The sequence below is a fragment of the Lagopus leucura genome, unplaced genomic scaffold (genome assembly GCF_019238085.1).
Source record: "Lagopus leucura isolate 7727_CA_CO unplaced genomic scaffold, USGS_WTPT01 Super-Scaffold_100002, whole genome shotgun sequence".
Taxonomy (NCBI): domain Eukaryota; kingdom Metazoa; phylum Chordata; class Aves; order Galliformes; family Phasianidae; genus Lagopus; species Lagopus leucura.
In genome coordinates, this window is record NW_024962263.1 from 12,493,265 (window position 1) to 12,505,113 (window position 11,849).

The window sequence follows — 11,849 nt, forward strand, 5'->3', positions numbered from 1 at the left end:
GGAAAGGGAAAGGGAAAGGGAAAGGGAAAGGGAAAGGGAAAGGGAAAAATCTCCTTGTCTTTTACAAGTCCCACATTGTGCTTGGAGAACCCAAGTGGATGAGGACAGGTCTGGGAGCATGGCTCCCAGAATAGTGTTATCTTTCCAAATGTATCAAGTGACCATTGAGAAAAGCACACAGATGGTTCGTGTGCGATCCTCCAGCAAGCCCTACAAGAATGCAAGCTCTTATCAATCTAGGAAGGTATCCTGGTGTCAAAATGTCCTTCAAATATCCTATCAATTTTTCTGGTGCAACATGTGTAACCTGCCTTCTTTTTGTGTTTGTTTGTTGTTGTTGTTTTTTGATTTAACAAATTTGAGTTTTCCACTTGCATATCCTGGGTTGAGAACATTATCTAGGGTTTGGGAAGGAGCTGGACCCATTTGAAGCACAGTCAGAAGAGTTTTAAGTTCCGTTCTCAGGGAAAAAAATGTGTGTGAGAGAAAAATAAATGTACCTTAGGTTTCTGTACCTTTGTCTGGCTGCTTCCTCCAAGTCCTGCAATGCTGTCAAAGTGAAGAGCCTGCAAATGGAAGTAGCAGAAGAAGAGATGAAGTATGTGAAGTCCACTGGGAGTCACTAGATTTTGTGTTCAAATTCTGGGCTTGAAATAACCAATGGCTGAACTGAGAAGTTTCATGTGAGCTTGAAATTCATTTTTTTACTGCATGTGCTACTCTGAACATTTTTTGATAGGATCTTCCAATTAGTTCACATGATTTCTGAATGTTTCATCTTTTATACATGACAGTTTGTTCATTTTATCTGGAAGGAGACAGGTTTGTGAGATAATATAAGCTGAAGCAGGAGATCTCCTTAGTAGAAACCACTGTTACCCTTCATAGTGAAAAGCAGTGATAACTGAAAAGTTAGCTCCAGATCTAAACTTCATGGTTCGATATCCTTCTTCTAGCCAAGTTCAAATACAGTGGCAAATGTACAGTGGCTGACCACTCAAGTGGAGAAAGTCTCAAAGATATTCATGGATAACTTGTACTAGTGACCAGGATCAAAATGAGCTTGTATTCATTTGCATGACTTACTTTCTCCATCTGATACTCAGTGTTGCCTCTTGCTCCCATATAGACCATGGCCAAGGCTGCAATGATGCTCAGGGGGGAATACAAGATGTTCTCATTTGTGTGCTGGACTTTCAGCTCATTGAATACATCGAAACAAAATTCTGCATTTGCTGCACTGATGGAGCCCATCCTGAAATCAGTGTTGTCTGAAACAAACAGAAATAGAACAGTGTAATGTTGATATGTAATGCACTTGTAATGAAAAGTACTTTCTGTAGCCCAGAAGCTGCTTGTTCATTGCTGTTTCTGTGATGCTGAAACAATAATGTAAAGCCTAAAAATTCTGTGATCATTGGAAATATTCTAAAGACTGACCCATTGTTTCCCAAATGCGTATTTACTTTCCTTCAGAAAGGTACTGCTCTTTATAAAAACACTATGTTGTATTTGCCCTTTAGGAAATAGACAGTTTCATCTGTGCTTCAGTATGACAAATACAGTGTGGACTGGATGAGTTTCCCTATAGCCATCCAGAGAACTGTGGGTGATTTCTGAGACAATATAAATACATTTCATTTCTTTTATGTCTACTCTGGACCATACTCTGGATATTTAAATCAAATGTAATCACCTCACAATAGTCTTAGTTTGTTTCAAACTGCTCCTTTGTACAACTGGGAGGTTGCTTTTCTGTAATTTATAGGAAAAATGGGAGTGAATTTCTTTGTAAATCTACCCAGTTGCTTAGATGCCAAAGTATAGCTTTAGTGGGCTTCTTCTCTATATTCTCATTTTTTGACATTTAATCACTGCTGATTCCATTTCTTTGTTGACAAAAACAAAAACAAAAAACAAGCATATATATACCATAAATATAGAGTTTGGCTAAATTGCTTGATGCACTGTAAAGCACTGTGATTAGATCAGCCAGGTGAAGATCTTGTACATGCAATTTAATGTCATGACTTAGGGGAATTTGTTGAAATCTGTAGTCCTTCTCTTTCTTGAATCTGTGACCAAGAAAGCTGAATACTGCCCTCCCCTATCTAAAACAGTTTGAGTTGGAGTAATAGCATATCCAGAGTTTGGAGCAGACTTACTACATGACCTGAGAGGTTCCTGGTGCTAACAACTGTAGAACCACAGGCTCTGTGAATCATCCCACTGTACCTCACCTGTGTTCTCCAGGGAGCGAGACTGACAAATCAGAAATTTTTTCTTCCAAAAATATTTTTTTCATATCTGTCTTATATATGGAAAGTAATGCCTCCTATTTATTTTCATGGAAACTACAATAGATACATAGAGCATATACAGTATTATTATTGTAAGTACAATAACTTAATTTCCTTGAGCAGATTCTCAGCCACAAAACATTATTTTTCAATACAGCCACCACAATTAGCTATGCATTTTTGCCAACAGCGCACAAGAATCTGCATTTCCTGCTGGTAAAAGTCTGTACCAGTGGAGAGGAACCACTGTGGCTGTTGCCACTGCTGAAATACACCACCCATTGCCTCACTGTACTCAAATCCACTTTTTGGTCTCCATAAACATTCAGCAAGCATCGATGAATGTCAATGGATGCCATTTTTTCCACAAGGAGGAATTCAATGACACACTTTGCTTCAGTTGCACTTCCATGTCAGACACCATTCTGTCAGACCTGCCCCTCTGTTCCCATCTGTCACACAGCAACAACATGTAATGGGATGCTGGTGGGAAGGTTCAGCCTCTACTGCCATACCACCAACATCTGCCTCTGATGTCATGGGCCGACATCATAAAATAGAAAGCAGCCCTTTTTTTCCTTTAAGTTCACATAATATTTCTGTGGGGTTTTTGTAGTGATTTTTTTCTTTCCCTATTCAAGAATACAACTTAGAAGTTATATTTTATTTGGAGAAGTACTTACAGAAAAACATCAAAGAGGCGTGTAATAATCCAGCTTGCCAGTTGAACCTAAACAGATTCTCTGAGTCCTTGGTGATATATACAGTACCCTTTCGGACACTCCCCCTGTTAGCCTTCTAAGAGTCATCCTTTGAGTTACTACCCTTGTCATTGCCTTTTGATTCATTGTGCTTGAAACCACTGAGTAGGCCAACATTAGACTGGTACTCTCTTTGGAGAAAGCCAAATTTATTTTGTGAAGTAAAACCTCATAGAAGAATGTAATTATTCAGGCTTTTCTTGTATCAATGTACAAAGTTCAAGTCTAACATGTCTCTACATGTGCTCTACTTCAGAATTTAAACTTTAATTTGATTGAGCCAAATCGATAGTTAGAACCAAACGAATAATGAATACACACACATGAAAATTAAAAAAAATACTCTTAAAAAAAAAAGAATAAACATAATACGCTTCAAATAAACTTAGCTCTAAAATCAGATTTAAAAAAATATATATATATCAAATCAAGGGATTCTCCCAGTCAGATGAATCTAAGGATCCCAAAATATTACGAGAAAATTAGACGTGATTGGAGAACAAGAAGACCCATCACCATTCACCATTTAATGAGCACCCACTGCTAAAGCTGAGTCAAGAGTAGTCCCATATTACCAAGGAGTGCAAGAAAGTCCATCAATCCCTGGAAACCATTCTTCTTTTTAAGACTGTATCTCCTTTCCAGCTGTTTAGTTTCTTCTCATCTCTGGGGCACTGTAATTACAGAATTTACTGTAGCACTGCTCCCAAGATGGATGAAGGGAAAAGTGTGATATATATGTGATCTCTCACTACAGCATGCAGAGAAACATAAGGATGCTTCTCGTGAATGTAGAGAAAATAATGCAGTTCCAAGCAGAGCCAGCTGCAGGATGGTCATTCTATTCAGAGGATTTTGTAATACATTGCTTTCCATGTAATAAAAGCAAAGCTTTATGAGTTTTTTTAAAGAATAAAATCATACTGAAAAATGTTTTGGTCTGCCAAAAGAGTTTGAGGACTGGAGAAGCTTATAGTTAGTACTTGTTAAAAGCTCAGCTCCATCTGTTTCTGCACCTAGACAAGATCAAAGCTTTTCAATGAAAGTCAGACTATATCTGATGTAAGCCAAAGGCTGTGCTGCATACATGTGAGAGGAGAATGCACATTTTGTTGAAACTTCAGAGCAGAGGTGTTGGGATGAATTAGAGAACTCAGTGTGGATGGGGAAGAGGAAGAGATTTGGGGAACAGTCTGAAAGTGTTTGTTGCCTTGTGAAGGCAGAGCCCAGAGTATTCAGATATTCAGAAGTGAATGCTGAACAGCCTAGTGGAATTCAAGGGATGGTTGGTGGTCAGGTTTTGATTTTCATTCTTCATAGGTCATGGCAACAAGGCCCATTGTACATGCACAAGCTATTCCCATAGATCTTCTGTACCTCCTATTTTACTATGACAGGTAAATAAACTACCAAATCTGTCTGAAGGAACATTCATGGTCTGTTAGACAATCATAATGCACAATATCAAATATAACACAATTCTAAAAAGCTATTACTCTTTATTGAATAATACCCTTGATGAGCACTAAAGAAGAAAATCCGGCTTCTGTAAAGGCCAAGGGAATGAATAATAAAATCCCAAATTTTTGTACATTAAGGCAGACAACATGCAGTGGTTGTGGTACCCACTGGTAAAGGTGAAAGGGTGCTCCTTTATCCCAAGCAGCGTGTTTTGTGTTGCTGAAATTTAGCCATGTATGCATGTGCAGACCATGATAACTGGAGTGTTTCTACGCTCAGAATGAGTATTTTTTTATCTGTCGATGTTACAGTAGTTACATGAGGGGTAGGAAAATCTACAGATAGTAAGCAGCTTTCCTCCTATCTTGTTTAATGTTCCTTTTTCAATAGCTTTTACTTTATCTTGTCAAACTTTTCCTGCCTGAGAGCTTAAGTTTTGTTACAGTGTGTAGTGTCTTCTCTTACGCTCCCATTTTCACATGTTTACATCAGGGTCTCAGCTACAAGTCTGGTGGGTACTCAAACATGCCTTCAAGGCTTCCTTGAAGAACTTTCCTGGGTACCCACAGTCCTTTGTATGCTTGGTTTCAATGTCCTTGTCCTCTGTGGGCGTCTATGGAGCATGCACCTGTAAAACACAGCCAGCCCTGCACATATGAATAGTGTTTTCATCTCTTGGACTAACATCCAAGATTTTCTCAATAAACATTTTGCTTTACTGTCTCCTCTAGAAGAGGACATGAAGGTGTTTTTGGTATGTTCTCTCATTCAGTATGTTTGCCTTCTTTGTGTACTCTACCTCTGCAATAGCACAATCACCACAACAATTTTGCACAGTCCTCAGCACACAAAATGTGGTTTTGTAATTTTAGATAGGGTGTTAGGCCAGGGGAAATCAGAGGCACCTCTTGAAATTCAAGAGTCATGAATGCAAGCAAGACAAATTGGTTAAACTCTGTTCCAGATCTGTGTTTGTCCCAGAAAGAGGTCAGCAAGGACTCTGCTGCCCTTTTCCTCTGTCAGGAAGTCCATTGTGAAGCTGTTCCTAAACCAATTCATGGGGTTTGCCATTCCTTCTTATTGTTGGCAAATCAAGGACACAGTAAGCAGTAGAAATGCAGCTCTTTCCAACATTTATCTGTTCAGACTTTCACCTTTCATTTCCTGTGGTTGCTCAGCAGCTCCTGTGTAGTGCTTGAGGGTGATGTTTTCTTATGCCTTGGACCCGTTCCTGCCATAGCTTGTCCATCTGCATCACATTGAGCAGAGATTATTCTGGCATCTCTCAAAGTCCTTTAATGAACCAAGGTGTGGCTAGAACAGCCTAATTTACAGAATTTCGGATGCTTTTTGCTCCCATGTTATTTGTTGTGCTGGAGATGATACAGTCTTAGGCAGTTGGCAGTGGTTGACTTGGAACCACTTTGAAGTCAACCAGCACCTTGTTATAAACCACTCAGATAGTCAGTGTGTCTGGCCCGGAGTAGAATTAATGTCTAAGCTGCCCTTCAGAGCTCATAGTAGCTTGTATGGCAATGTGTATTGTGTTTGCACAGCAACCTGGGGTAAGAGGAGGCCAAGCACATCTAGCAGTCCGTTACGCACCTTGATAGCTGGTCATCTCCAGCAACAACTCAGTTTGATGTTATAAAGCCAGCAGTAAACATTTAAATATTGTTTAAACTCTTGGTTGTTGTTTTTAACTAAGAATGCAGCTAGAAAAAGAAAAGATTACGTGAAGAGAAAATAGAATTTTTCTTTGTGTTTGTATTTTATTCCTGTTTTTGAGATTACCTAGATATCTCTGAAGCAAGTTTAAAAAATCTGAGATCATAAATGATTGCTTCTGCTGTAGTAAGCTGAGTGACATTTGTTTCAGTCACACTTGCTCCTTCATTCACATGTTGAATTCCTTTTCCTGTTATCAGACTGGCATTCTTCAAGATGATATTTTACAGTTCTTGTCCTTATCATACATACTATAAATGTTGCTTTCTCTGAAGATTTATCTGAAAAATGGATAAGTCTGATTATACAAGCTAATATATGCTAGCACTATTTATTTCACTGTTTGTTTTGTTCTAATACATATTTGACTCAAACCAGACATATACAGTGGTATTCACTGAAAAACACACATGGCTGTTTTTTACATACTCTGTTCATCAGAACGATTCACAGCCTGTGTTTGGTGTTGCCTTCTTCTACCACCTAATTGATGTGCTAACTTTGCCTCTGGCAGTAACTCTCCTAATTCAGGCTGTATTTCATCTGAAATTGCAGCCCTGCTAGTCATAGTCATAGACTGTCATGAGTTTTCTTTATTTAGCAATCAAAATTAAATGCCTCGCACTGTAATTTACGATTTTTTTCCTGCATATCTCAGCACTTGGGAAAGCTCTTCAAGTCTGCAGTTCTGAAATAGCAGTATGTATGTATGTACCCAGCGGTTACTTTCTTCCCAGCTGAGAGTAATAGAAAAAGCAGGGTGAGTCATCAAAGGATTTTTTTTCTTAAAAAAATATAAATCAATAAATTAAAAGGTATTTCTCATGAGTCTCTGAATGCTGGATGTTGGTTGCAACTAAATTAGATGTGGTCCTTTCTTTTCTGCAACCTCTTTGCTGTGCCTTTAAACCACTTATCCACATCTGGAAGGTAGTTTATGGGACGAGGTCATCAGTATATTTACCAGATTTTTTTCTCTTTATGTCCCAGTTAATTTCTCATTACCAAGTAATAGTGTCAATGTAAGGGAAAAAAAGAACAGAGCAACACAAAGGGAAGGAGACAAGGGAAGAATGATCGCCCCTTTCAGAGGCATTGGACCATATGAGCCATGGCAAGGGCTGCCATTTAGCTTTGCTTCATGCTGCAGTTCCATGTTATCACACACTTTTAGACTAGACATTGGAAAAAAATTCTTTACTGTGAGAGTGGTCAAACACTGGAATAGGCTTCCTACAGAGGTGATTGATGTCCCGTGTCTGTCAGTGCCCCCATTAATATGTTTTAAGTTTTGGTTAGCCTTGAAGCTGTGAGGCAGTTGGACGAAGTGATCTCTGAACGTCCCTCCCAACTGTTCTATTTTTTAGGTATCATCTCATCTTCCCAGTGGAGCTCTCGGTTCCTGGACTGCCTGTGCCAAGTGCCTCATGAAGATGAAGCACCTGCAATGTAAATGCAGTGTAAATCTATGTGATCATAGGAAAGAACACATAGAGAAGGCATCAAGGTTGCACAGGAGCTTCATGGATGCTGCAGGTGTCCCATGAGTATGTTTGGAAAGGTAAACTTTGAGCCTTGTAGCTGCTGCCTGCCTCTTTTGTTTCATTCTTTATGAAGAATATGACTTTCCAACATACTTGAAGTAGATTGTGTAAAAACATTTTCCCTTTGCATATTGCATAAAATATGAAGTACAATGTATAAAAACAAACAACAGAGAGACCAGCAAATTGCATTTTGAAGTCTTAGCCAAACTATAATGTGGGAAGGCCTCCCACTGCCTCCTGAGGTGGAGGTGGCAATTTCATATCCTGTCCGCAGTTCTAAGATATCTGCCTGGCCATTTATCTCATTTTGCCTTCTAAGAGAAAGGAATTACCAAACCCCTTCCTGCTGTTGGGTAAGGTCATTCACTGGAGCAGAAAATTTGGCTTCCTCCATCCTGGTATTTCTGCAAGCATGAAATGTGGAGGCCATTCCCATGAGGTCTCACAGCCTTTGTGCATCACTACAATGTGTTCTGCTCCTGTTCCAGATCTCCTATTAGTCCTGATGCTACCCCAAGGAGAATGAGGGCTGAACAAGCTGTCTTCTGCTGGGCTGAGCTGGCTCTGACTGCTTCTTTGCTGATGGAGGATCATGTTCTGCTCTGACTTAAGTGGAAACCACTGCTGCAGAGTCAAGTTCCCTTCACAGGTTTTTCTGAGGAGAGGGCATGCATAGAGAAATGAAGGGCTGACAGATAGGTTACCAGGAGCCTAGCTTCTCTTGTCCCACAACAGAGGAGGAGGTACTATCCTAGCTATTCTGGTTTTACCCTCTAAAACAAATATTTTTTTCCTCTCAAGGAGGAGGCACTCTGTAGATGTGGCTGCATCTCATGAGCATACACTGCTGAATCATGTCTAGGATGTGCCAAGTATCTGCAGGAAGCATAACAGGAAGAGGGAAACAGAAAAATTCACAAAATAAGCATCTGACTCAGAGCATTCAGAGGGGCACTTCTGCCTCCCACTGAATAATTTGTGTCTGTTCTGATAATGTTTTCTTCAGGAAGCCTCGATGTTCCTAGAACAGATGATGGAGCTGCACTGATAATTACAGCATGTTTTTCCTCGAACCCCTAGCTCTTCATCGCAGTTTTCAGAAGAGCTGTGCAGTGAGCCTGAGGCTCTGATGTTTTGCCCTGGGTTTGAAATGTGTACGGGGCTGATGAGGCTGTTCTTGAACTCCATGGTTGTTTTCACTCTGCACCTCTGGATGGATGGCTTGCATAAAACAAGTCAAAAAGACAGCAAGGAGGAGTTGCCCAGGCTGGAGGCATGGGGTATACAACAGAGGCCTCTGGGTGTGTCTTCCAGAATCATTCCCATTCCTCATCATTCATGAACAAGGAAATGAGCACCACACACTACCAATGCACATCTTCTTGTCTTCCAGCTCTGGAAGCTATTATGCTTCCTTCAGGAGCAGAACCTGCTTTTTTTATAACATTCCTTCTGCTGAGTGTCTTGAGGCTGGTTGTGTTCTGAGTTCTGTGTTAATTTTAGGCAAACGGGTGCTGTGCTCAGCACTGCTCAGGGCACAGTAGTACATTTTCCACAGAAGACCAGCAACTGATTACATTGAGTGTAACGGAGCTAAGTTCTGATGTAGATGTCACACAGTGATTGCTTAATTTAGACAACAGGAGTTGGGGAACATGGTACTAAGAGAAGACTAGGGAATTAAGGCAAGATTCATGCTATCAGAAAGCTATAGAGCAGAATAGTTCTCTGTCATTATTGCCAGGATATTCACCCACATCTGAATACTTGTTTTCTCTTAAACATTAAAACAAGAATAATCCTAGCAGCAGAGACTGGAAGCCAGAACTCACCTACTAGGTGTCCTAGTTGTTTAACTGCTGAGTTATCATCAGTCTTTGAATTTCCCATTTTTTTCATTAATTTGCAATCATCCCAATTAGAGCAGAGCTACAGAAGCAAGGGTTATATTTGTATATATTTTTTTCCACTGATCTTATGCTAAAACCTAGAGTCTGACAGTACTGGAAGATGCAGGCTCATCATATTCTTGTTGCAATAAGAATATGGGATTCACTGAAGATAGGCCTTTCACCCCCTGAGCCACATGATTTCTCCACTACAGAAGTTATGTACCACTCCCTCTTGAAAGCATGAATTCTGCTCTGATGGCATTTTCAGGGAGCAGTATTTGAAGAGCTTGTTCTTGGTGTGCTTTAAATGCATTCACTCGATGTTCTGCAGAGGCCTGTGCTTCAATCTTATTCTTGCATTTTAGCTTGGGAAAAGCACCTCACTGCTCACATCAACACAGTTCAGAGCAAGCAAAGCAAAATGCCGTCTGCAAGGGAATTTGAAAAGGAGAAAATAAAATACCTGCAGAATTTGGAAACTTGCACATGCATGGTAAATGAGAAATTTTCTTTCAGATGGCTTTTTGGAGGTATATGCTTCAAGCCAGCTTACATCCTATTTAGGATTGCCACATCCTTACTTCGAGTGTTGCTTCTCCTTTCTGAATTTATCTGTAGTTCTGTACATTAAACATGTTTTTCACAAGTTCTCCGATACGTATACGTGGAAAAATACAGTTAGAATATCTGATTTCTGAGTCTGTTTTTCAGAAACCCTCTGAATACAGTGATGTAATGCCCTCTAGAAGTGATTATAATGCTATTTGAAAATGAGTGTACTTTATCAAGAGAAAGGATTTAGGGGTACTGTCAGATGGCATCCAGACATGAGTCAGTAGCGTGCTCCAGCAGCCCAGAAAGCCATCCATATCCCAGGCTGCCTCAAAAGCAGCACAGCAAGGCAGGTAATCCTGCCCTTTGCTCTATGCTGGTGAGGCCTCACCTGCAGTACTGCATTTAGATGTGGAGTCCTCAATACTGAGGAGATGTGGACCTGTTGGAGCGAGTCCAGCAGAGGGCCACAAAAATGATTCAAGGGATGGAATGCGGTATGGGAACTGTTGAATCACAGCTTGAACCACTGATTGATCACCTGAAGCAAGCACTGAGTCAGCTGCAGGAGCACAGGTGAAGGCAATTCAGCTGTGTGACCAGAAGGGGTAGAGCCTGGCTGCACCTCTCCTAGAGCCCATTTAAGGCTGACTGCCAGCAAGGAATGCTTCTTTCTGGAAATTCCTCCTTTTGGAGTGTTTTTGCAAGCCTAGGAGACAGGTAAGCATTTTCATTTACTTTCAGTTATCTCTTTCTACTGTGATGATCCTTCAAGTTATATGATCTGTAAAATATTAACCTAGCCATGCCACTCTGCTAATTGTGTATTTGTTGATTGTACAAATGCTTATTTTATGAGGATGGGCTGAGAGCTGATGCTGCTTAGTCTGGTGACCAGAGAAGGGCCTTTCAGTATCCAAAGGGAACTCCCAGAAGGAAGGAGATGGATTCCTTAGTAAGGTCTGTTGTAATAGGGCAAGAGGAAATAACTTCAAACTAAAAGAATGGATATTTGGCTTGGGTATAAAGAAAAACTCCTTTACAGTCAGGATTGCGAGGCACTGGAACATGCTGCTCTGAGATGTGGTAGAAGCCCTTTCCCCTGAGACACTGAGGAGGCTGAATGGGGCTCTGAATAACTTGATCTAACTGTAGGTACCTGTTCAGTGGAAGGGAGGTGGACTAGATGTCCTTGAAAGTTCCCTTCCATTAAGTCAGTACACATGCCCAACCGCCTTCCAGGTGGCAGGTGTGTGATTGCTACACAATCAGCAGCTGCTCACCCAGAGGAGGTGAATGTGCCATTGGTTCTGAGCAACTGGAGGTGCATGAGAGCAGAATGAAGAGGATAAAACCTGAGGAGTTCAGTGGTAGAACACAGAAGGTTCTCCATTGAACTGCTGCTGTGCAGATCAGTGAGATGTCTCTGACTGGCCTGCAGGCCAATGAGGTGCACTGCTAGATCCATAGTGGTGACTATTCCTCCTCTATAGCCAGTTTGTTAGAATTCCTACCTTTATTGTTGCTAACTTTGCCATCTTTCCCACATTCCTTAACTGCTTAGAATTTGTAATAAACTAGCTGAACAACGTTTGTGTCTGAATTTCA

The 11,849-nt window shown here is 40.6% G+C and overlaps 1 long non-coding RNA gene across 1 annotated transcript in view; it reads left to right on the forward strand.

The window, feature by feature from the left end:
* The window catches only part of LOC122179409, a 67,555-nt gene extending 56,888 nt beyond the window's left edge, over positions 1 to 10,667 (forward strand). Inside the window, exons 2-3 of the long non-coding RNA XR_006178681.1 lie at positions 7,618 to 7,811; positions 8,286 to 10,667. This is a non-coding gene — a long non-coding RNA (uncharacterized LOC122179409). The remainder of the gene's footprint in view (positions 1 to 7,617; positions 7,812 to 8,285) is intronic.
* The last annotated feature ends 1,182 nt before the right edge of the window (positions 10,668 to 11,849 follow it).